Source organism: Armigeres subalbatus, chromosome 3 (genome assembly GCF_024139115.2).
Source record: "Armigeres subalbatus isolate Guangzhou_Male chromosome 3, GZ_Asu_2, whole genome shotgun sequence".
Taxonomy (NCBI): Eukaryota; Metazoa; Arthropoda; class Insecta; order Diptera; family Culicidae; genus Armigeres; species Armigeres subalbatus.
Window position 1 is genome coordinate 237299477 of NC_085141.1, and position 23225 is coordinate 237322701.

Sequence of the window (23225 nt, forward strand, 5' to 3'; positions counted from 1 at the left end):
TATTACTAATATAATCAAAGCGATTTTGACCATAGTTCATAATTTGGCTCATAATGGGTTTTATCTCTCTAAAGTGCTCTTTTGACCTCATGTGTTTTTCTCACTTTATTTTATAATACAAGAGAAAGGCCCCATTACCGCTAGGTGGATTGGTGTGGATTTTAAATATTCTATTTGCAACACGCCACAGACAATACATCGTTTATTCGGTTCACTTATCGTATGATGAATCACATCCTCTAAATATTTCCAGGCGGCCGGTGCATATGGCGCTTCAACAGACGATCCGCTAATTGTAGGCAATGATGCTAATAGTGTTCGTCATTTGCTAGTCAGCTGTTCTCCGGAATACCAAATTTGCACTAATCGTGGTTTAACTGAAGTGGAAGATTATCGCTCAATTTATTTTGCCCAACGTTTTTGCATAGCCAAATTTTGAATCAGAAAAATACTTTGATTTGCATTTTCTTCACTCTTTCAGGGATTGGCCAAATGCACGAACTAGGCTTTTGACACCACTTGAAGGCACTTCTTTTGGACAATGGTAGATAAAACTTCTTTTTAATAAGTTTATTCACTGTTTCTTCAAAGTAAACTCTTTTTCCAAACCTTGGTTGTTTTACGCAACCTGGCCTGGTGGCCCAAAACTTCTCAATCGGGTGAAGTACTTTCAATGAACCCGCACGTGTTGGGCTTCGAGCTTATGATCGAGGTATGTGAACCCAAATAAAAAAAACCTAGTTTAATCCACCTAGCGGTGACGATGCCTTTCTCGATTCAATCGTTTGGTTTCGGCTTTGTGTGATACACATAATAAATAATTGCTTACATTCGTTTGCAAGAGCCGGAATGCATTTTGTTGCGAGAAAATAGGTTAAGAATTAATATATGAAAAGTGACTAATTTTTATCGGTTTTCGTGTGCACATACCCATGCATACGCATAGACAAACATTTGTTCAGCTCGACGAGCTGAGTCGATTAGTATATAACATCATGGGTCTCCGAGACTTCTATTAAAAGTTCAATTTTGGAGTGAAGTGATAGCCTTTCGGTACAACTTTGTTGTGCGAGAAAGGCAAAGCGCGTGAGTCGAACGGTGAATCCCATCTCAAACACTTCTTTGAAGCACCACATCAGCATCAGTTTTAGCCTCCCATATAAACGAAAGATTGAAAAAAAGAATCTTCGTTAGGGGCAGCAGCAGAGTGTGATGATCGGGAAGCATTTGTATAGTTTGATTTACGTTTGGCTTTCAGTCACAGGTAATAGCAATTTTCTTTGCTATCATTGCCAACGTTTCGATCCAAGGATGTGATTTTCAGGGTGAGGATTTTTATCAATATATTAAACCAAGCAAAAATTCAAACGTCGATTTGTCCAATCTGATAGCACTCTCACGCAAACCATCACCACAGACAGGTAGGGTGGTGTAGGTTTGCGTGGGAGTATCAATAGATTGGACAAACCGACGTTTGAATCTTTGCTTACAAAATCACATACGTCCTTTTGAAAGTACCCGAGAAATATAGTTCTATGTTAAAAATTGTTGACATTACTTTTTGTTGCTTTGTTGTTGTTATTTTTCACATTTTTTTTCAAAAAATATTGAGCATATTGGACACATCAAAAATTGCGTTTTTTTTTGCGTAAAATTGAAAACAAAAAAGTAGATCAAAAATACTGTTTTTAAGGACACCCTAATCCAAGTAGGTGAAATTGCTTCAAATTAGCTAACTAAAAAGCTACAGAAAAGGTTTTTTAGCTAAATTTATTGGAATATGGTGCGCTACAACCTTAAAGAACATAACATGTCTATTCCGTAGAATAAAAAAAAAATGTGATGGACCACCCTATTTTTTGAAAGCACCATAATGATGGCCTTACTATTCCAAACAACTTTGAAGAACAACATTTATTTTTTCTTAAAAATATAGTTTTGGCGTAAAATGCATCTTTGCGCATAAATCTGTATCCGGAACCATAGTGGATTTGGATTGGATTTGGATTGGATTTGGATTTGGATTGGATTTGGATTGGATTTGGATTGTATTTGGATTGGATTTGGATTTGGATTGGATTTGGATTGGATTTGGATTGGATTTGGATTGGATTTGGATTGGATTTGGATTGGATTTGGATTGGATTTGGATTGGGTTTGGATTGGTTTGAATTGGTTTGGATTGGTTTGGATTGGTTTGGATTGGTTTGGATTGGTTTGGATTGGTTTGGATTGGTTTGGATTGGTTTGGATTGGTTTGGATTGGTTTGGGTTGGTTTGGATTGGTTTGGATTGGTTTGGATTGGTTTGGATTAGATTTGGATTGGTTTGGATTGGACTCGGTTGGTTTGGATTGGTTTGGATTGGTTTGGTTTGGATTGGTTTGGTTTGGATTGGATTGGTTTGGATTGGTTTGGATTGGTTTGGTTGGTTTGGATTGGTTTGGGTTGGTTTGGATTGGTTTGGATTGGTTTGGATTGGTTTGGTTTGGATTGGTTTGGATTGGTTTGGATTGGTTTGGATGGGGTTTGGATTGGATTCGGATTGGTTTGGTTGGTTTGGATCGGTTTGGATTGGTTTGGTTGGTTTGGATTGGTTTGGATTGGTTTGGATTGGTTTGGATTGGTTTGGGATGGATTGGTTTGGATTGGTTTGGATTGGATTGGTTTGGATTGGTTTGGATTGGATATGGATGTGGTTTGGTTTGGATTGGTTTGGATTGGTTTGGATTGGTTTGGATTGGTTTGGTTTGGTTTGGTTTGGATTGGTTTGGTTGGTTTGGATTGGTTTGGATTGGTTTGGATTGGTTTGGATTGGTTTGGATTAGATTTGGTTTGGATTGGTTTGGTTGGTTTGAATTGGTTTGGTTGGTTTGGTTGGTTTGGATTGGTTTGGATTGGTTTGGATTGGTTTGGATTGGTTTGGTTGGTTTGGATTGGTTTGGATTGGTTTGGGTTGGTTTGGATTGGTTTGGATTGGTTTGGTTGGTTTGGATTAGATTTGGATTGGTTTGGATTGGACTCGGATTGGTTTGGATTGGTTTGGTTTGGTTGGTTTGGTTTGGTTGGTTTGGATTGGTTTGGATTGGTTTGGATTAAATTTGGATTGGTTTGGATTGGTTTGGATTGGTTTGGTTGGTTTGGATTTGGTTTGGATTGGTTTGGATTGGTTTGGATTGGTTTGGATTGGTTTGGATTGGTTTGGATTGGTTTGGATTGGTTTGGATTGGTTTGGATTGGTTTGGATTGGTTTGGATTGGTTTGGATTGGTTTGGATTGGTTTGGATTGGTTTGGTTGGTTTGGATTGGTTTGGATTGGTTGGATTGGATTGGTTGGTTTGGATTGCATTTGGATTGCGTTTGGATTGGTTTGGATTGGTTTGGATTGGTTTGGATTGGTTTGGATTGGTTTGGATGGGTTTGGATTGGTTCGGATTGGTTTGGATTGGTTTGGATTGGTTTGGATTGGTTTGGATTGGTTTGGATTGGTTTGGTTGGTTTGGATTGGTTTGGTTGGTTTGGTTGGTTTGGATTGGTTTGGATTGGTTTGGATTGGTTTGGATTGGTTTGGATTGGTTTGGTTGGTTTGGATTGGTTTGGTTGGTTTGGATTGGTTTGGATTGGTTTGGATTGGTTTGGATTGGTTTGGATTGGTTTGGATTGGTTTGGATTGGTTTGGATTGGTTTGGATTGGTTTGGATTGGTTTGGTTGGTTTGGATTGGTTTGGATTGGTTTGGATTGGTTTGGTTGGTTTGGATTGGTTTGGATGGGTTTGGATTGGTTCGGATTGGTTTGGTTGGTTTGGATTGGTTTGGATTGGTTTGGATTGGTTTGGATTGGTTTGGATTGGTTTGGATTGGTTTGGATTGGTTTGGATTGGTTTGGATTGGTTTGGATTGGTTTGGATTGGTTTGGTTTGGTTTGGATTGGTTTGGATTGGTTTGGATTGGTTTGGATTGCGTTTGGATTGGTTTGGATTGGTTTGGATTGGTTTGGATTGGTTTGGATTGGTTTGGATTGGTTTGGATTGGTTTGGATTGGTTTGGATTGGTTTGGATTGGTTTGGATTGGTTTGGATTGGTTTGGATTGGTTTGGTTGGTTTGGATTGGTTTGGATTGGTTTGGATTGGACTTGGATTGGTTTGGATTGGTTTGGATTGGTTTGGTTGGTTTGGATTGGTTTGGATTGGTTTGCGTTGGTTTGGATTGGTTTGGTTTGGATTGGTTTGGATTGGATTGGTTTGGTTGGTTTGGATTGGTTTGGATTGGTTTGGATTGGACTTGGTTGGATTTGGATTGGATTGGTTTGGATTGGACTTGGATTGGTTTGGATTGGTTTGGATTGGTTTGGATTGGTTTGGATTGGACTTGGATTGGTTTGGATTGGTTTGGATTGGTTTGGATTGGTTTGGTTGGTTTGGTTGGTTTGGTTTGGATTGGTTTGGATTGGTTTGGATTGGTTTGGATTGGTTTGGATTGGTTTGGATTGGTTTGGATTGGTTTGGATTGGTTTGGATTGGTTTGGATTGGTTTGGATTGGTTTGGATTGGTTGGTTTGGATTGGTTTGGATTGGTTTGGATTGGTTTGGATTGGTTTGGATTGGTTTGGATTGGTTTGGATTGGTTTGGATTGGTTTGGATTGGTTTGGATTGGTTTGGATTGGTTTGGATTGCGTTTGGATTGGTTTGGATTGGATTGGATTGGTTTGGATTGGTTTGGATTGGTTTGGATTGCGTTTGGATTGGTTTGGATTGGTTAGGATTGGTTTGGATTGGTTTGGATTGGATTTGGATTAGTTTGGATTGGATTAGGATTGGTTTGGATTATGTTTGTTGGTTTGGATTGGTTTGGATTGGTTTGGATTGGATTTGGATTGGGATTTGGATGGGAATGGGATGGGTTTGGGACGGGATTTGGATGGGTTTGGATTGGTTTGGATTGGTTTGGATTGGTTTGGTTTGGATTGGTTTGGATTGGTTTGGATTGGTTTGGATTGGTTTGGATTGGATGTGGATTGGTTTGGATTGGTTTGGAATGGTTTGGATTGGTTTGGATTGGTTTGGATTGGGTTTGGATGGGATGTGGATTGGATTGGGAGTGGGTTGGGGTTGGATTTGGATTGGTTTTGATTGGTTTTGATTGGTTTGGTTGGTTTGGATTAGATTTGGATTGGTTTGGATTGGTTCGGATTGGTTTGGATTGGTTTGGATTGGTTTGGATTGGTTTGGATTGGTTTGGATTGGTTTGGATTGGTTTGGATTAAGTTGGATTGGTTTGGATTGGTTTGGATTGGTTTGGATTGGTTTGGATTGGTTTGGATTGGTTTGGTTTGGATTGGTTTGGATTGGTTTGGATTTGATTTTGATTGGTTTGGATTGGTTTGGATTGGTTTGGATTGGTTTGGTTGGTTTGGATTGGTTTGGATTGGTTTGGTTTGGATTGGTTTGGATTGGTTTGGATTGCGTTTGGATTGGTTTGGATTGGTTTGGATTGGTTTGGATTGGTTTGGATTGGTTTGGATTGGTTTGGATTGGTTTGGATTGGTTTGGATTGGATGTGGATTGGTTTGGATTGGTTTGGATTGGTTTTGATTGGTTTGGATTAGATTTGGATTAGATTTGGATTGGTTTTTGTTGGATTGGTTTTGATTGGTTTGGCTTGGTTTGGATTAGATTTGGATTGGTTTGGATTGGTTTGGTTTGGATTGGTTTGGATTGGTTTGGATTGGTTTGGATTAGATTTGGATTGGTTTTGATGGGATTTGGATTGGTTTGGATTGGTTTGGATTGGTTTGGATTGGTTTGGATTGGTTTGGATTGGTTTGGTTTGGTTGGTTTGGATTGGTTTGGATTGGTTTGGTTTGGTTTGGATTGGTTTGGATTGCATTTGGATTGGTTTGGATTGGTTTGGATTGGTTTGGATTGGTTTGGATTGGTTTGGTTTGGATTGGTTTGGTTTGGATTGGTTTGGTTTGGATTGGTTTGGTTGGTTTGGATTGGTTTGGATTGGATTTGGATTGAATTTGGATTGGATTTGGATTGGATTTGGATTGGATTTGGATTGGATTTGGATTGGATTTGGATTGGATTTGGATTGGATTTGGATTGGATTTTGATTGGATTTGGATTAGATTTGGATTGGATTTTTATTGGATTGGATTTTGATTGGATTTGGCTTGGATTTGGATTAGATTTGGATTGGATTTGGATTGGATTTGAATTGGATTTGGATTGGATTTGGATTGGATTTGGATTTGGATTTTCATTGGATTTGGATTGGGTTTTAAATGGGTTTGGGTTCAATTTGAATTGGATTTATATTGGATTAGAATATGAATATGGTTGGACTTAGATTGGCTTTAGTAGCTTTAACGATTTATCTTATTTTTCTTATCGATCATTATTTTAAATGTTTACTTTGAATGTTTTTTGGTGGACTGAATCGAGTCATGGAGATTATGAATTTCAATATAATTTAATAAATTTTATTAATAATATCTTCCAACATAATAATTGCTGGAGAGTAGCGGAAGGGAAGAATTTTGTAGATGACAGTACCGGAAAAGTTGGAGTATTCTCTAGCATTTCTTTCAACCGTGTAGCGGACAATCATAAACTGTAAGACATTTTGTTTTAATCCAGTTAGTAAAGATTTCGGGACAATCGTGTGAGAGCTGAATAAAATCTGTTTGCTGAGCATTTTGTTGTGACCTCTCTTGGGGCACATAAAGGCAGAAATAAATAAATTCTAATACGTGTAATTAAAATTGAAAAATTCTATTTTAGACATTTTTTAGATGTGTTGTCCCATTCCTTAACGCACGAGAAAGGCCTCAACGACTCTTGCTGTGATTAATTGGGTTTTTTTTTCTTCAAACAAGTCCTGATGGGGACATTGTTGCTTGTTCTCCGCATCGAGAATGATCACCAATCTTTTTGCCTGTCCCATCAACTGTTCAAAACTCCAATTTGTGTCAGTGTTGCTGTATCAAATTTCTTTGCATAAATAATCGCAAAAAGTAGCGATCGGTAAGATGTAAGGCACACCCACGCATGATTGCCATTTCCTTGAAATTTGGACAAGGCGAATGAGCGCTCTTGAAGAAGAAAATCAAATCGGTTCGTGTGTTTAAACCTACATGATCAGAAGATCGCATGGTTGGTGTTGAACCGGATGAAACTATGTTATTGATGTCCTCTAGTCTTCATTTCGCTTTTATTACACATGGGAAATGTAACAAATAGGTCTATGTATACCGAAAAGAAATTCCAATTAACCTTATTGAAATTTATGGCAGCAGTAAAATTTAATTCTGTTTAAATCGTAATCGACAGAAATTCGACTTAGTCTGGTCTGCCTTTGAACCAACCACATCAGCGCACTGTTCTTTCATACCAATCTCGACTGCTTTCGCGTTTGATCATTTTCTCGCCATAGAACGAAGCGCGAACGAAACAGATTCCGGGCTTTAAAAAAACATACAAAGGGAAAACCAGAAATTAAGTACGCACACACCGGAGGTTATTTCACAGCAATTTAACTGTTATAAACGTTCAGCCTCTTTTTTTTTGCGCGCAAATATGTGGTTGAACCAGAGTGTGTACGCAAAATGTGCAAAACAAAAACACTGAATACCAATAAAAGAACGCTACCAAAGAGCGGAAAGGTGAGCTACTGGTGTAAGGCACTGCTGGCTGCCACGCTGACCACGAGCACGAGGCGACGTGACGTCGAAAGCCACGAGAGAGTGGTTACCAATCTTCCAATCGGCAGGCACCGGAGGCACAGGAAGGGTGCGTTTCGTACGATGGCGATAAAACGAGGTTAAACTGTTGAAAGCAAATCAATTTGGTACACATTCCACTTTAATTAGAATTAATTTGCACTTCGAAAGAAAAATAAAAACCAGAAATACTTTTCGACATGTTGCAATGAGATCATTCCGAGGATAAAGGTGTTGCTGATTTTTATGGGGGCCGATATGTCTCTAAATATAGCGCATTCTTGGAATTCCGCCTCGATGGATTGCATTGCCATCATTAGAGCAATGTATTGATCGGCAGATCCGGTTTGGGTGAATAAAAGCGCCAATGATTCTGAATGAATTTGAGATTTACAACTAAATTATTTTTAGTCGAATCAATCATACAATAGTGTCTGCTCCAGATGTAGTAGATGTCGTGTTTCAGATACCTTCTTGTGCTGCATGTTCCAAGAACCTCGCCTTTTGGATACGTTGGAGGTTGTGAGATAGTTCCAGTTGTTCTAAGGATTGCAGAAAAGACTTATGGATGATTCCGATAGATGTGATAGCATTCGGAATGATAAGCACATCCTCCAGAAGACGCATCTGTTTCAACTACTCCACCAAGTACTGGTAGGTCACAATCTAATTGAAGAATGTTCTTTTGGGCATTTTGGTTTAACGGTACAGTAATGTGGATGAGAGTTACCCGCTTCATATTTTTGTACTAGACCTTAATATCAGGTACCTTGGCAGGAATAAGGACATCCGTTATGATCTCTGGATTCCTCTACGATTTATCTTCATGCCGAACTTCCGATTTAGCTTCCTTCCTGCCTCCCTGCCGATTTAGCTTCCTGTCAACTTGTACAAGGTCAAAGGTCAAAATGGTATGCAAACCAAGAAAATCGGGAATTCAAAATCTCCACCATCACCTGTCTGTCGAATATATCCGTCTTCATCCTTGTGTATGTCCAGTAGCATTGGATCACGTATTGATTCATCTCCCTTGTCTACATTTGCCAGCATGGTAATGATGTTAGTAATTTAAGAAGGCCCTGTTGATCAAAAATATGTCCGACTCGAGAAATAATATTTATAGTGGGTTCAGATAGGTGAAGCAATCTGGGAAACACGAAGATTTTACGGAGCATGAAAACTATGACTATGATGAAAAGTCTTTGCTATCGGAGATAGTGGAAAAGTTCCAGAATAATTCCATCCTGGTCGATTCCTCCTGAAGATGCCACTCTACGTGCTGTTAAGTTGGGATCCTACATATATGAAGAGATGAGCGGAGACTTTTCCAGACGATTCAGCAAAGTTGTTACTTACAATGTCTACTTGCGAAAGTAAAACAAATTGTTTATTCAACAAAACTTTTTGTAAAATCCCTTTCATTTTAACGAAAACAATGCTCATCTGGCTCAGATTTTGATAGTTGCTCTCAGTGGTGGCTCGGATCGGAACAATACCTTTTTTAAACATTCGCATTTCCTAAATAGGAACTACTAATGACGATAAGCATAATTTATATTGAATGCTGCTTAATGTTCCTTCAGGAATACTATGAAAATATTTACCTAAGGTACTTTCACTTTTTTCAGGAGTTTCGGGAATTTTTCAGGCGGGATTCCCCAAAATTCGTGCGGAAGGAATCGCCTTGCAAAACTTCGAATGAGTATTCCGAAGAATTTCTGTAGAAGAAATTCTTGATGGAGGAATTTCCCAGAGTTTCAAAAGGAGAAATTCTCCAAAAAATTCAAACGCTTCTCCAATTCCTTTGAGGGGCCCTCCTTAGCTTAGCGGTAAGAGCGCGAATACAAAGCAAGACCGTGCTGAGGGTGGCTGGGTTCGATTCCCGGTGCCGGTATACCCAATTTTCGGTTTGAAATTCGATTCGATATACGAATTAGACCTGTGCGCCGATTGAAATTTTGACGGGGGCGGCGTGATAGATCATTTTCAGCCTGCGGCGTTGGCGTGGCAGCGTCAAACTGTGGACCAATTTAAATCGTCAAATATTCTCCGGAATTTCTTCAGAAGTACCTCAACGAATCCCTTTTTTTCCTGAAGTTTTTCCAGGATTCCGTCCGAAAGTTACTCCAGGATTTCGTCCGGCAGTTCCTCCAGAATTTTGTCAGGAAGATCCTCCAGGATCTAGTCCGGAAGTTCCTCCAGGACTTCGTCTAAAAGATCCTCCAGGATTTCGTCCGGAAGTTTCTCGAGGATTTCGTTCGGAAGTTCCTTCAGGATGTCATCCGGAAGTTCTTCCAGGATTTCGTCCGGAAGTCCCTCCAGGATTACGTCCGGAAGTTCCTCCAGGATTTCGTCCAAAAATCCCTTCAACATTTCGTCCGAAAGTTCCTCCAGGATTTTGTACGAGAGTTGCTTCATGATTTCGTCCGGAAGTTCCTCAAAGATTTCCTCCAGGATTTCGTTTGGAAATTCCTCCAGCATTTGATCATGAAGTTCCTCCAGGATTTCATCTGGAAGTTCCTTCAGAATTTTGTCCGAAAGATTCTCCATGATTTCGTTCGTAAGTTCCTCGAGGATTTTATTCGGAAGTTTTTCCAGGATTTCGCCTGAAAGTTCCTCCAGGATTTCTTCCGGGGGTCCCTCCAGGATTTCGTTCGTAAGTTCCTCTAGGATTTCGTTTGGAAGTTCCTCCAGGATGTCATCCGGAAGTTCCTCCAGGATTTCGTCCGGAAGTCCCTCCAGGATTTCGTCCTGAAGTTCCTCCAGGATATCGTCCGAAAATTCCTTCAGGATTTCACCCGGAAGTATCTCCAAGATTTCGTCCGAAAGTTCCTCCAGGATTTTGTACAAAAGTTCCTCCATGATTTCGTCCGGAAGTTCCTCAAAGATTTTGTCCGCGAGTCCAGGATTTCGATTGGAAATTCCTCCAGCATTTGATCATGAAGTTCCTTCAGGATGTGGAAGTTCCTCCAGGATTTCGTCTGGAAGTTCCTTCAGGATTTCGTCCGAAAGATCCTCCAGGCTTTCGTTGGTAAGTTCCTCGGGGATTTCATTCGGACGTTCCTTCAGGATTTCGGCTGGAAGTTCCTCCAGGATTTCGTCCGGCGGTCCCTCCAGGATTTCGTTCGGAAGTTCCTCGAGAATTTCGGAAGATCCTCAAGGATGTCGTCCGGATTTTCCTCCATGATTTCGTGCAGAAGTTCCTTCCTGATTTCGTTCGAAAGTTCCTCCAGGATGTCATCCGCAAGTTCCTCCAGGATTTCATCCAGAAGTCCCTCCAGGATTTCGTCCGGAAGTTGCTTAAGGATGTCGTCCGGATTTTCCTCCATGATTTCGTCCGGAAGTTCCTAAAAGATTTCATTCGAAAGTTTCTTCAGGATTTCTTTTGGAAACTTCCAGGATTTCGTTTGGAAATTTCTCCAGCATTTCATTATGAAGTTCCTTCCGGATTTGGTTTGAAAGTTCCACCACGATTTCGTCCAGAGGTTCCTCGAGGATTTCGTCCGGAGGTTCGTCCAGGCTTTCGTCCGGAAGCTCCTCCTGGATTTCGTCCTGGAGTCCCTCCACGATTTCGTTCGTTAGTTCCTCGAGGATTTCGTTCGGAAGTTCCTTCCGGATGTCATTCGGAAGTTCCTCCAGGATTTCGTTCGAAAGTCCCTCCAGGATTTCGTCCGGAGGTTCTTCCAAGATTTCGTCCGGAAGTTCCTTCAGGATTTCGTCCGGAATTTCCTTCAAGATTTCGTCCAGAAGTTCCTCCAGTATTTTGTCCGGAAGTTCCTCCAGGATGCCATCCAGAAGTTCCTCCAGGATTTCGTTCGGAAGTTCCCCCAGGATGTCATCCAGAAGTTCCTCCAGGCTTCGTCCGGAAGCTCCTCCAGGATTTCGTCCTGGAGTCCCTCTACGATTTCGTTCGTAAGTTCCTCGAGGATTTCGTTCAGAAGTTCCTCCCGGATGTCATCCGGAAGTTCCTCCAAGATTTCGTCTTGAAGTCCTCCCAAGATTTCGTCCGAAAGCTCTTCCAAGGTTTCATCCGGAAGTTCCTCTAGGATTTCGTTCGGAAGTTCCTCCAGGATTTCATCCGGAAGTTCCTCCAGGATGTCATCCGCAAGTTCCTCCAGGATTTCATCCAGAAGTCCCTCCAGGATTTCGTCCGGAAGTTCCTACAGAATTTCGTCCGGAAGTTCCTCAAGGATGTCGTCCGGATTTTCCTCCATGATTTCGTCCGGAAGTTCCTCAAAGATTTCATTCGAAAGTTTCTTGAGGATTTCTTTTGGAAACTTCTCATGCATTTGATTATAATGTTCCTGCAGTTCCTCATGTCATCCGAAAGTTCCTCCAGGATTTCGTCCGGAGTTCCTTCAGGATTTCGTCCGAAAGTTCTTCCATGATTTCGTCCGGAAGTTCCTCAAGGATGTCGTCCGGATTTTCCTCCATGATTTCCTTCGAGAGTTCCTAAAAGATTTCGTTCGAAGGTTCCTTCAGGATTCCATTTGGAAGTTCCTCCAGCATTTGATTATGAAATTCCTGCAGGATTTCGTCCGAAAGTTCCTCCAAGATTTCGTCCTGGAGTTTCTCCAGGATTTCATTCGTGAGTTCCTCGAGGATTTCGTCCGGAAGTCCCTCCAGGATTTTGTCCGGAAGTTCTTCCAAGATTTCGTCCGAAAGTTCCTCCAGGATTTTGTATGAAAGTTCCTCCATGATTTCGCCCGGAAGTTCCTCAAAGATTTCGTCCAGAAGTTCCTCCAGGATTTCGTCCGGAAGTTCCTCCAGGATTTCGTCCGGAAGTTCCTCAAGGATGTCGTCGGGATTTTCCTCCATGATTTCGTCCGGAAGTTCCTAAAAGATTTCGTTAGAAAGTTTCTTCAGGATTTTGTTTGGAAACTTCTCCAGCATTTGATTATGAAGTTCCTGCACGATTTCGTTCGTAAGTTCCTCCAGGATGTCATCCGGAAATTCCTCAAGGATTTCTATCGAGAGTTCCTAAAAGTTTTCGTTCGAAGGTTCCTTCAGGATTCCATTTGGAAATTCCTCCAGCATTTGATTTTGAAATTCCTGCAGGAATTCGTCTGGAAGATCCTCCAAGATTTCGTCCTGGAGTTTCTCCAGGATTTCGTTCGTGAGTTCCTCGAGGATTTTGTTCGGAAGTTCCTCCAGGATTTCGTCCGGAAGTCCCTCCAGGATTTTGTCCGGAAGTTCTTCCAAGATTTCGTCCGGAAGTACCTCTAGGATTTCGTCGGAAATTCCTCCATGATTTTGTCTAGAATTTCCACCAAGACCGGAGGTCTCTCCTGTATATCGTCCGGAAGTTTCTCCAGGATTTCGTCCGGAAGTTCCTCCATGATTTCGTCTGGAAATTCCTCCAAGATTTCGTTCGAAAGTTCCTCCAAGATTTTATACGGAAGTTCCTTCAAGATTTTGTCCGATAGTTCCTCCTGGAGTCCGAAAATTTCTCCAGGTTTTTGTCCAGAAGTTCATCAAGAATTTCGTCTGGAGGTTCCTTCAGGATTTCGTCCGGAGGTTCCTCCAGGATTTTGTCTAGAAGAATTTCGTCCATAAATTCCGTCCGAAAGTTTCTCAAGGATTTTGTACGAAAGTTCCTCCGATATTCCTCCGGAAGTTCACCCTGGAATTCCTACGGAAATTTCTCCAGGATTTCGTCTGGCAGTTCCTCCAGGATTTTGTCCGTAAGTTCTGCCAGGATTTCGTCCGGAAGTTCTTTCAGGATTTCGTCTGGAAGTTCCTCCAGGTTTGTCGTCCGGAAGTTCCTCTATGATTTCCAGCAGAATTCCATTCGAAAGTTCCTCCAGGATTTTGTCCTGAAGTTTCGTTAGGATTTCTTCCGGAAGTTTTTCCAGGATTTCGTCCGGTAGTTCCTCCAGGATTTCATCGGGAAGTTCCTCCAGGATTGCGTCCGGTTGTCTCTCCAGGATTTCGTCCAGAAGTTCCTCCGGGATTTCTTCCAGATTTCCTCTGGATCCTCCAGGATTTCGTCCGAAAGTTTCTCCAGGATTTCGTCCTAAAGTTTATCGGAAATTTCATCCAGAAATTTTTCCAGGATTTCGTCCAGAAGTTCCTCCAGGATTTCGTCAAGGTTTTTCTCCAGGAATTCCTACACAATTTTAATCAAGATTTCTCCAAGAAGTTTCTTTAAGATTTTTTTTCGTAAGTTTCTCCGGGAATTACTTCATATTTTGTTCAGGAAGTTCATCCAAAGGTCCTCAGATAATTCCTTCGTAGAATCCTGCTGAAATTCTTCCAGAAGCTTTTGAAGTAAATCCTCCGAAATCCGTTTAAAAATTTCTCTGGAGCTCAGATATTCCATAGGAGCTGTTACGAAATTTTACCGTGAATTAATCCAGTAACTAACCTGCGGATTATTTAGATTTTTAACGGATATTCCTTATAGCATATTCAGCAGCTTTTCCTCAAGGAATTTTTTCTTCAACTGTCCATGGAGGTCCTTTAGAAATTCTTCCAAGAACTCTTCATAAATTACTTCGTGGACTCTCCACAAATTTCCACTAAACTCTTTTAGAATCTAACGAAGAATTTCTATCGCAACGGTATTTTTCTGGAAATATCTCTGGAAGTTTTTCTAGGTATACTTATGGAAATTTAATTGCGAATTCCTCCAGAAATTAATCCAGGTATTTCCCAAAACATTTCTCCAAGATTCCTTAGGAGATTAGTTTTGGAATTCTACATGGAAGTTTTTCATGCGGCGGCGTGCCGATTCGTTTTTGACGGTGGCGGTGCACAAGTCTAATATGAATGCAAAGAAATGGTAATTGGTTTAGAAACTTCGCAGTGGGGATTTAATGCCAATAAGAAGAAGAAGCTCACCAAATTCAATTCTATGGATCGTATTGCACTTGCCACACAAAATATGTACATACTCATGCAATGGCGGGCATAGAAAAGCTTTCAATTAATAACTGTGGAGTTGAAAAGCAGGCCAGTTCCAGTTGAAATGGGGAGCAATTAAAGACGAAGAAGAAGAACAAACCAGAAAATCCACCTGGTACCATTTTTTTAAATCCCTTCGTGGGATCTTTCTTCTCACGGAATTCTGGAAAATTCATTTCTGAGAAATCCGCCATCCGCGATTCTTCCTGCAGAAGTTCTTGGGATTTTTTCATAGAATTCTGAAGCATTTCAACTCTAAGATTATTGGGAATCGCTCTTTTACGCATTTTATGAAATTCCTTTTTCTCTCATTCTGAGAAAATACTCATATTACAATAATTTGTCACCCTGATAAGTGTCTAAAATATCAATGTGTTATTTGCTTCAGTAGTAATTGAATATGACAACTAATTTAACATTTTAAAACACTAAATAATATGAATTAATGAAGCGCTTTCATTTAAACTAATTATTTTTCATGACTTCAACAGGAAAAAAAAATTCATGGTTATTCCTAATCTTTTTTGTTCCTGATTACTATCCAATGGATAGTATCCATGCATTGCGTGCAGAAAGACATTGTTTTTGCGATACAAAAAAAAATAAACCTATAATCAACATGAGCTTTGACAGCTGTTCATTTATTAGCTTATAGGTTGAATTGACGTCATAAAGTAATCGTTTCATGGTTATATCTTGGTTCTCAAAACCACCAATTCTGGAGAAGGTTTTATGAACCATGTTTTATGTGAGATTTACAGTATATGTATTATAAAGTTGTTGCTTCTGAACTGGAACGCATAACAGGCTTTATTGATTGCAATAAAACTGGGCCAACTGACCGTGACATGGTTGTACAGCGGTATATAAGAACTGGGAGGTCTGCATGGGAGGTGTTGAGATTAGGTTCTGAAGTACGCTATAAAACTTTGATACAACCTCGATTGTTAGTTGGATAGACAATAAACATCGTTATCGGTGGCCTATTTCGCACAAAATCATTAAACGAGTTTTACTTTCTTCAGTAGATCCTATTTGCCATACATATTGTACCTGAAATATTCAAAATTACACATACATAACTTCGACGTCAAGTTAATACTTCATGATGTTTCTCTTTGTTTTTCTCCACAGTTGCATATATTGGAATCAACTCACATGAATATAATTCGACACAGGTATGTCCAATCAATTAGCAAATATAAAATCTGTGAAACATATTTATATAAGTGTGAGACCTGTCCGGAGTGATAATCAAATCTATATTTACCTTTTAGAAAATATTCTTTCAAGAAAACAAATCTTTAGACTCTGAATTTGATTCATCATTCACCGTTTGATTAACTTTGATTTGATTTGGCTCCTGAGCTATATTTCACAAAAACGACTGATAACCTTGCATCTTTTTTTAATCTGCAATGAAGCGCGTAATTGAGGTTGTTGTACCTTTAAAAGGAAAAATAAAAAGAAAACGGCCATAAATTAAGCTTGATAATTCATACGGCGAGCCATAAACTTGGTGGTACCATGCTGGCTCAGCAAGATAATCCTCTGAAGTGTGCAATTATTTGCAGCCTGGTTATAATTAAACCGTCTCCCGATATAACCAGCTGATAACCGATATCTGCATCAAAGAAATCGTAAATATTCTTGATTATTGACACTGATATCGCTGTCGCGTAATGGCAACGTTTCAATTACAGCAGCGAAAGCGCTCGAGTTTCACATCCATCAAAACGCATCATCATTCCAGCCGGTCACTTTATGATGGATTATCATGCATGGGCCGATTAGTCGGTATTCGGATTACTTTCGTGGATCGGAGAACATTCCGCGATTCATATTCGCCCATTTTCTAGCGCACATAGCTCTTATCAGCTCACACAAGCTGACATTGGTTGAATAAATAAAATGCTATTTATAGCCGCCAGTAACCAAACAGTCAGTATATTTCACTCAGTTTACATTTGAATGCTAAGTAGAAGCAAACAGTCGTCGTAAATCCTAAAAGAAACTAATTTTAGCGAGTGTTACAATCGCCAAGCGCGGTAGATACGGGCGCTGTCCTGACTTTGAAAGCGAGCATCAAGACAATCCACAGAGCAGAGATCGCCGCTGCTCGCTCGTCGGAACAAATAAGAAACAAAACCGCGCGCTCGCCTATTTGATGGTCAGTCGGACACACCTCGAACTTTGCGGTTTATAGGAAAGCGATGGTTGTTGGCGTGAATGCGCAAAACGTGAAATGAAGGAAGTGAAGTGACATGAAGGAAGCGCTCCAAAGCAGCTGGGCGTCCAAAATTGTACGCAGTTTGAAACCATGCGCTAATCGTATTTCCCATTTTGAATATTGGGTTAAAATTAAGGCAAAATTAACATGATCCAATATATCGCAAGAATCGATTTCAGAATTGTGAGTTTGTATAATGCAAGTGTTGAATTACAAAAATCTTAATGCCTGTACAATTTACATAGGGAAACTGTTCCGTTTTCCATCTCACTGAACATATATTCATCTCATCGCAAAACAAAGAAATACAGCACCAATCTCGTCGCTTCTTTTTGCTAACACGCGTGCTCACTGGTGAAAAAAATCACAAAATAAGAAACAAACCAAATTCCTTTTCATTGCTTTGTTTTTGATGGGATGGAAATAGGAGCTATGGGATGAAGTGCCGAACCGTTCCCCTATATATAATTTCTCATTGGCGTCAATAACTTTTGGTAGCCGTGAGATTGCGTTAAGAACAGTGCTATAGCCCCTTCAGCTATTTTCTTTTTGTTAAGAAAATTATTTTGAGCTTTTTAGTGGAATGTCTTCACTTGTCATAAGATGAGTTTGTACAATCCCATTTAATTCCACCACTTAATTGTATCTTGACAGATACGTATTTCGATCTCAACAGTAAGGTCGTCTTCAGTGTCTCGTACTTGACTCGACTATTTTCTTTGTTTTGAGCTTCTTTCAAAAAAATCTCTAACATTTTACCATCTTATTAAATCATCTTAGTGGTAAAGTGATTAATACGGATCAATAACACTCATCCATATAATTTTTTCTCAAGCACGTGCTTTCTGTTGTAGCCCACAGTATCGAAGTATGTTTGTTTACCAGCCGATGATTGCTACAATGGCTCAAATTGATAGCGTATGTTTTTTTTAAATAATTATAAAGTTCATCACTGACTGATAGCGTTTGGCTGTTGCGTCTAAGTGTTGTAGTGCTCGGCTTTGTCCCGCACACTCAAAGGACAATATGTGACGGATTGTCGTCAGGTTCCTACTAGAGATGTCGTAAAATCCCAATTAATCGATTAGTAACTAATCGATTACTCTCGATTCTTGTCGATTATTGAATCGATTCATCGTTGAGTAGTAATCGATTCAAAATTAATCGGTTATCACAACGATTAATCGATTAATCGAAGTAATCGATTAATTTGCGACATCTCTAGTTCCTACCGATAGGCAGTGAAAAGTTTTTGCCTATTTCATAAATATTCCATCTATCTCAAATGAATAAAAAATATATTGCTACATTACATTCCGACGGGAATGTTTCAGAGACTCCGACGAGAAGATTTCGACAAGAATCCTCCAAGAATGCCGAAGGAAACCTCCAGGGATGACAACCAACCAGAACATTTCGACAGGAATGTTCCATGTAGTCCGAAGGGAATGTTCCATGGATTCCAATGAGAATCTTCTGGGTATCCCGAATGGAATCCTCCAGGAATTCCGACGTGAATATTCTTAGAATCCTGTTGCGAATGTTTCAGGAGTTCCAGAGATTCCGTTGGAAATCCTGTAGGAATTTCAACGTGCGTGTTCCAGGGATTTCGTGGGCAATGTTCCAGGAATGTAGAAGCAAATCGTCAAGGAATTCCGACGCAAATCGTCGACGGACTTTGAATTAATCCCCCGGAAATTCCGTAAAGAATTCTCTAGTGATTCCGAAAGAATGTTAAAGCAAATCGTTGAAAGATTTCGAAGCAAATTACATTTTCGAGGAATTCCGAGGCAAACCGTTGAGAGACTCCGTCAACACAAATCTCCAAACGATCCCGAAACAAATTTACGAACGACTTCGAAGCAAATCAACGAGAAATTTTGAAGCAAATCCTTCCTGCATTATAAAGAGTAGCACCCACAGATTCTCAAGGGTATCTCTCAACGATACACAAAACACAAAGGAATCCAGTGTGAATGAAAGGAATGAAAAGAATTCTTTAAGGAATTCCAATGAGAATTCTTCTCGGATTCTGATGGGATCTCCTCCCGGATTCTGATGAAAATCCTTCTCGAATGCTGATAGGAATTGTGGAGATTATCATGCTGTCAGGCAAGCGGAAGTCTGCTGACGCAGTACCACGATTGCTTTGATTCATATTGATCTATTAATTAGATATTGCCTTTTCATAATTAACACCAAGTGCAATTTCACTGCCACACAGGAATCTTTCTCAGAAATGAGAAACAAGCTCATTTGTCTTCCACTCATTTCATTATGATAGGGTTTATATGGGAGATAACTCTTATGTCTTCAAAGCTTTTCAGGAATTCATCATGCAATACGTTAAAAATTGATATCACTCCTTTTCAAATTCTTCTTCTTCTTCTTATTGGCATTACATCCCCACACTGGGACAGAGCCGCCTCGCAGCTTAGTGTTCACTAAGCACTTCCACAGTTATTAACTGCGAGGTTTCTAAGCCAAGTTACCATTTTTCCATTCGTATATCATGAGGCTAACACGATGATACTTTTATGCCCAGGGAAGTCGAGACAATTTCCAATCCGAAAATTGCCTAGACCGGCACCGAGAATCGAACCCAGCCACCCTCAGCATGGTCTTGCTTTGTAGCCGCGCGTCTTATCGCATGGCACGTCTTACCGCACGACTAAGGAGGGCCCCTAAATTCTTTTCAAATTCTAGAGGTGGCTATTTTTTTTCTAGGAAGGGCTAAGCGCCCCCCTTATTTACGTCAATGAGGACGGTGTTGACGATTGGAATGCATTGTGAAAGCTTTTGAATAAGTTGAAAAAGATTTTGTTAGTGAAGTCAACTGATAGGGCTACACCTGGGAGGAAGCTCTCGATACTACACATCAAATTTAATATATACTGTTGTCATGCGGCAAGTAAATTTTCAACAAGAAAAAACAATCAACGTAGGCGCCACCTGTAAAGAATAAATTTTGTTTTGTGTGTTATTGTTGTTACCTATATAGCCTGCAAAAATTTTCTTGCTGGAAAAACTCGTTTTACGTGGAGAAATGCAAAAAAATCTTATAAATTGATAAAACATGCAATCTTTCTAAAAATTTGACATAATATTCTTTATTTGTATACATTGCTATGAAACTATTGAATGGGTCATAATTATATTTATTTTTTGTGCCAAATTGTTTCAAAATCTGGATTTGACTGCGAATAAATAGCAAGATGGGACAACACAAATGGGTTTTGATTTTAAAATTTCTAGAACAATTATTTAATCAGTTTTTTCTTGAAGATGAGATCATTTTAAGCTTATTTCTGGAAGAATATCAAAATCGTCAAAAACCGGCATGGGACACTTATGCGAATCGCGGTAGTACAGCTCCTTGAATGCATAACATGCGCCCATATCAATAATAATCAAACACAAAGATTTGGAAAGCAAATCGCTAGGTTTATCATTTTTGTATTTTTTTAGCAGTGAGCAACGCATGATAGTAATAGAAAAAATCAGAAGGGTTGTGTACAATTAAGAGACGACCGCAAGGTAGACGTAAGACAACGTAAGGATTTTGTTGCGATTGATATTTCTGCCGTCGCCGTGGGATTGTGTTTTGTACTTTAAAGAAATTTTTTCTCGGGTCAGCTTTCTTTTGTGATCAGCTTGTGGTCTTGGAAAGAATCGATTTATTTTGAATAATGCGCCTTCCTACGCCTTCTTCCTACAAAACCGAAATGAAAATCCGTATAAAAATTTTCTATTGACTGCTACGCCATCCACGATAACACAATTTTTCAGCGTATCTCTCCGTCGCCAAGCTGACACACTTTGAGGAGAATTCGTCTCGACTCAACCTTTCCTTGTATAAAATTGGGTTCCGATAAAACCGATTTATTTGCTATAATGCGCATTTCCAATCACTAAGGGTACTAAATCGCAAATAAGAATCGTGCGACAAAATTCCACTTGGCTGCTACATATCCCAACATCAGCCTTTCGATAACTTGCCAAACGCCATCAATGCGAATGTGATTCTTTTGCTGAAGGCAATTTTCTGGTGTCGCCAAGCGATTATGATTTACATTTTGAGGAAAGTTATTGTAGTTCTGAAAAGAACCGAATTATTTTCCGTATTGGGCATTTCCAGTCATTTAAAGTAGCGGTTCTCAACCTGGAGTACATGTGTCCCAGGGGGTACCTCGGACAACAATGTATAATGGTGGATTTATTACAGTTCCAATCAAAACATACTGATAAAGTTTCGACAATTTGGTATTTTTTTTATTTTAAAACTTTGCCTTATACATAATATGCATAGCGATCAACGAAACGAAGCCTGTTGAATGCAGCCCTTCACAATCAGTACAGTGTTACACTGTGTATGTAGGCCGAAGGACTATGCGACGAAAAATCAAAAGGACAAAACGTCTAATGAACTAATTTTAAAAATGTTCAGTGCATCTACCTATTTCAAACAAAATGTTGTATAATATGATAAGGTAATATGGTAATTCTATGCATCTCGGATGCCTCCTTTCAAGAGGCTCGGAGGATATCTTACAAGAGGCTCGGAGGACTTCTTTCAGGAGGCCAAATAAGCTCCTTTCGAAAGGCTCGGAAGCTTCCCTTCAAAAGCTCAGAAGCGTCCCAATCAGGAGAGAATATCAAATTTATATCATATTGTGTTACTGAGTTGAACAGTTTTTCTAACATACACGGGAAAAAATCCGTTGCTAGATTCATGACGAAAAGGTCATGAAATCATAAAACTTGTTGCTTCATGATATCATGTCTACAATTCATGATATCATGACCCAAACGATGATTATTTTTAATTAAAAATTAGGTTTTTCATAATATGTTTGTCAGAGCGTTATGACATGCATTCGCATTTTCATAAACAAAATATAATGTGGCTGAGTCGTGCAATCATGATTCAGAGTCATATAATTATGACTCAGACTCATGAAATCATGACTCAAGGTCATGAAATCATGACCCAAATATCCGAAATCAATAAATTTTCGTTACGTTACGCAAACTTGACAGCAACGATTTTTTTTTCATCTCGGTCAAGGCGTCCCTTGCGGTTGTTCTCGGTAGTATTTTTGCGAGTGTCGCGAGTATAATTGTCATGGATTCGCGAGTGTCATCAGCATCTTCAGGAAGCAATATTTTTCATTTAAATCTCTTACTTTTCAATAAAACAAATATAGTTAGTGGAACAATTGTGTTGCAATCCAGCAGCTCTAAGGGTCTGACTCATTTGGAGAATTAAACTGAAATTAAACTTAAAAGTGACATTTCAATAATTATCGTTTAACCACAGACAAACAGACATAACACTCGTCAAATTTCCCTCGTTCACTGATTTACTGGTCAATTCAAATAATCACTAGTTGGCCAAACGATCACTCGTGGCGCGCGCATCGTTTTTGCTCGAGTTTGACGTTTGTTCACTACCGCCATCTGGTTCGTGATTTGCCCAACTAACTAAAACCAACAGATGGCGTTGGTGTTTGAACGACAATGAATTTGATGAGTAAATGTTCAATGTGTTATGTCTGTTTGTCTGTGGTTTAACCCTGCTCGCAGAGCAAGATTACTTTTGACAGATATCGAATCATTTTTCATCGATGTCTTATTGGAATTGCTGGGTAGCACCAGCCATTCTTATGATCGAGTGATTTTTTAATTTTTGAACTGTCACTTTAATTCTCCAAATGAGACAGACCCTAAGGGATGTGCCAGCTGTACCATGATGCACGGGAGAGACGGAAGTGCACGGCAAAGCCAATCAAACGATTCTTTTTGGAACATAATCAAGTTGCGGATTCGCCAGATGAAGTGGAGCAAGCAGACGTCCAGACGTTTTCCAACCACCCAAGCATCTTACGGTGGAGCCATCGCCGTCAACAACTGCTTCTTGCAATTACCTTTAAGGTTCAAATGTCATACATCAAATCGACTTCTTTTTCTTGCTGTTCACTTCTTTTTTTTTGCGGAGAGCCAACTCATTCGCTCAGATCTGATTTTGTACAAAGTACACAAACATTTCAAAAGGTATCAAACTCAATAAATTACCACAAAATATTAACGTGCTTTTCAATACCTGTACAGCGCACAGATTATAGTGATACGCATAAACAACTGATATTTTTCCCTCCCCCTTCATACGGGAGCTTGGCAGAAGGAAGGTCATGTGATATGTGCCATCACAAATATTGCCCTCCGCTCGCTTTCAAATCGACTTCTATAAAAACATTCTTCATGCCTGCCGTATCCTAACGGAACTATCAATTCTAAACTTTCGCCTCTAATGCTATCATGAACATGTACGTCCAAGTTTGGAAGATGATATTAGCATTTCCATA

The 23225-nt window shown here is 39.7% G+C and overlaps 1 protein-coding gene across 1 annotated transcript in view; it reads left to right on the plus strand.

The window, feature by feature from the left end:
* Positions 1-23225, plus strand: part of LOC134221113 (receptor-type guanylate cyclase Gyc76C-like) — a 273398-nt gene that overhangs the window by 49617 nt on the left and 200556 nt on the right. Inside the window, exon 2 of the mRNA XM_062700306.1 lies at positions 15765-15808. The gene's annotated coding sequence lies outside the window, so the exon portion shown is untranslated. The remainder of the gene's footprint in view (positions 1-15764; positions 15809-23225) is intronic.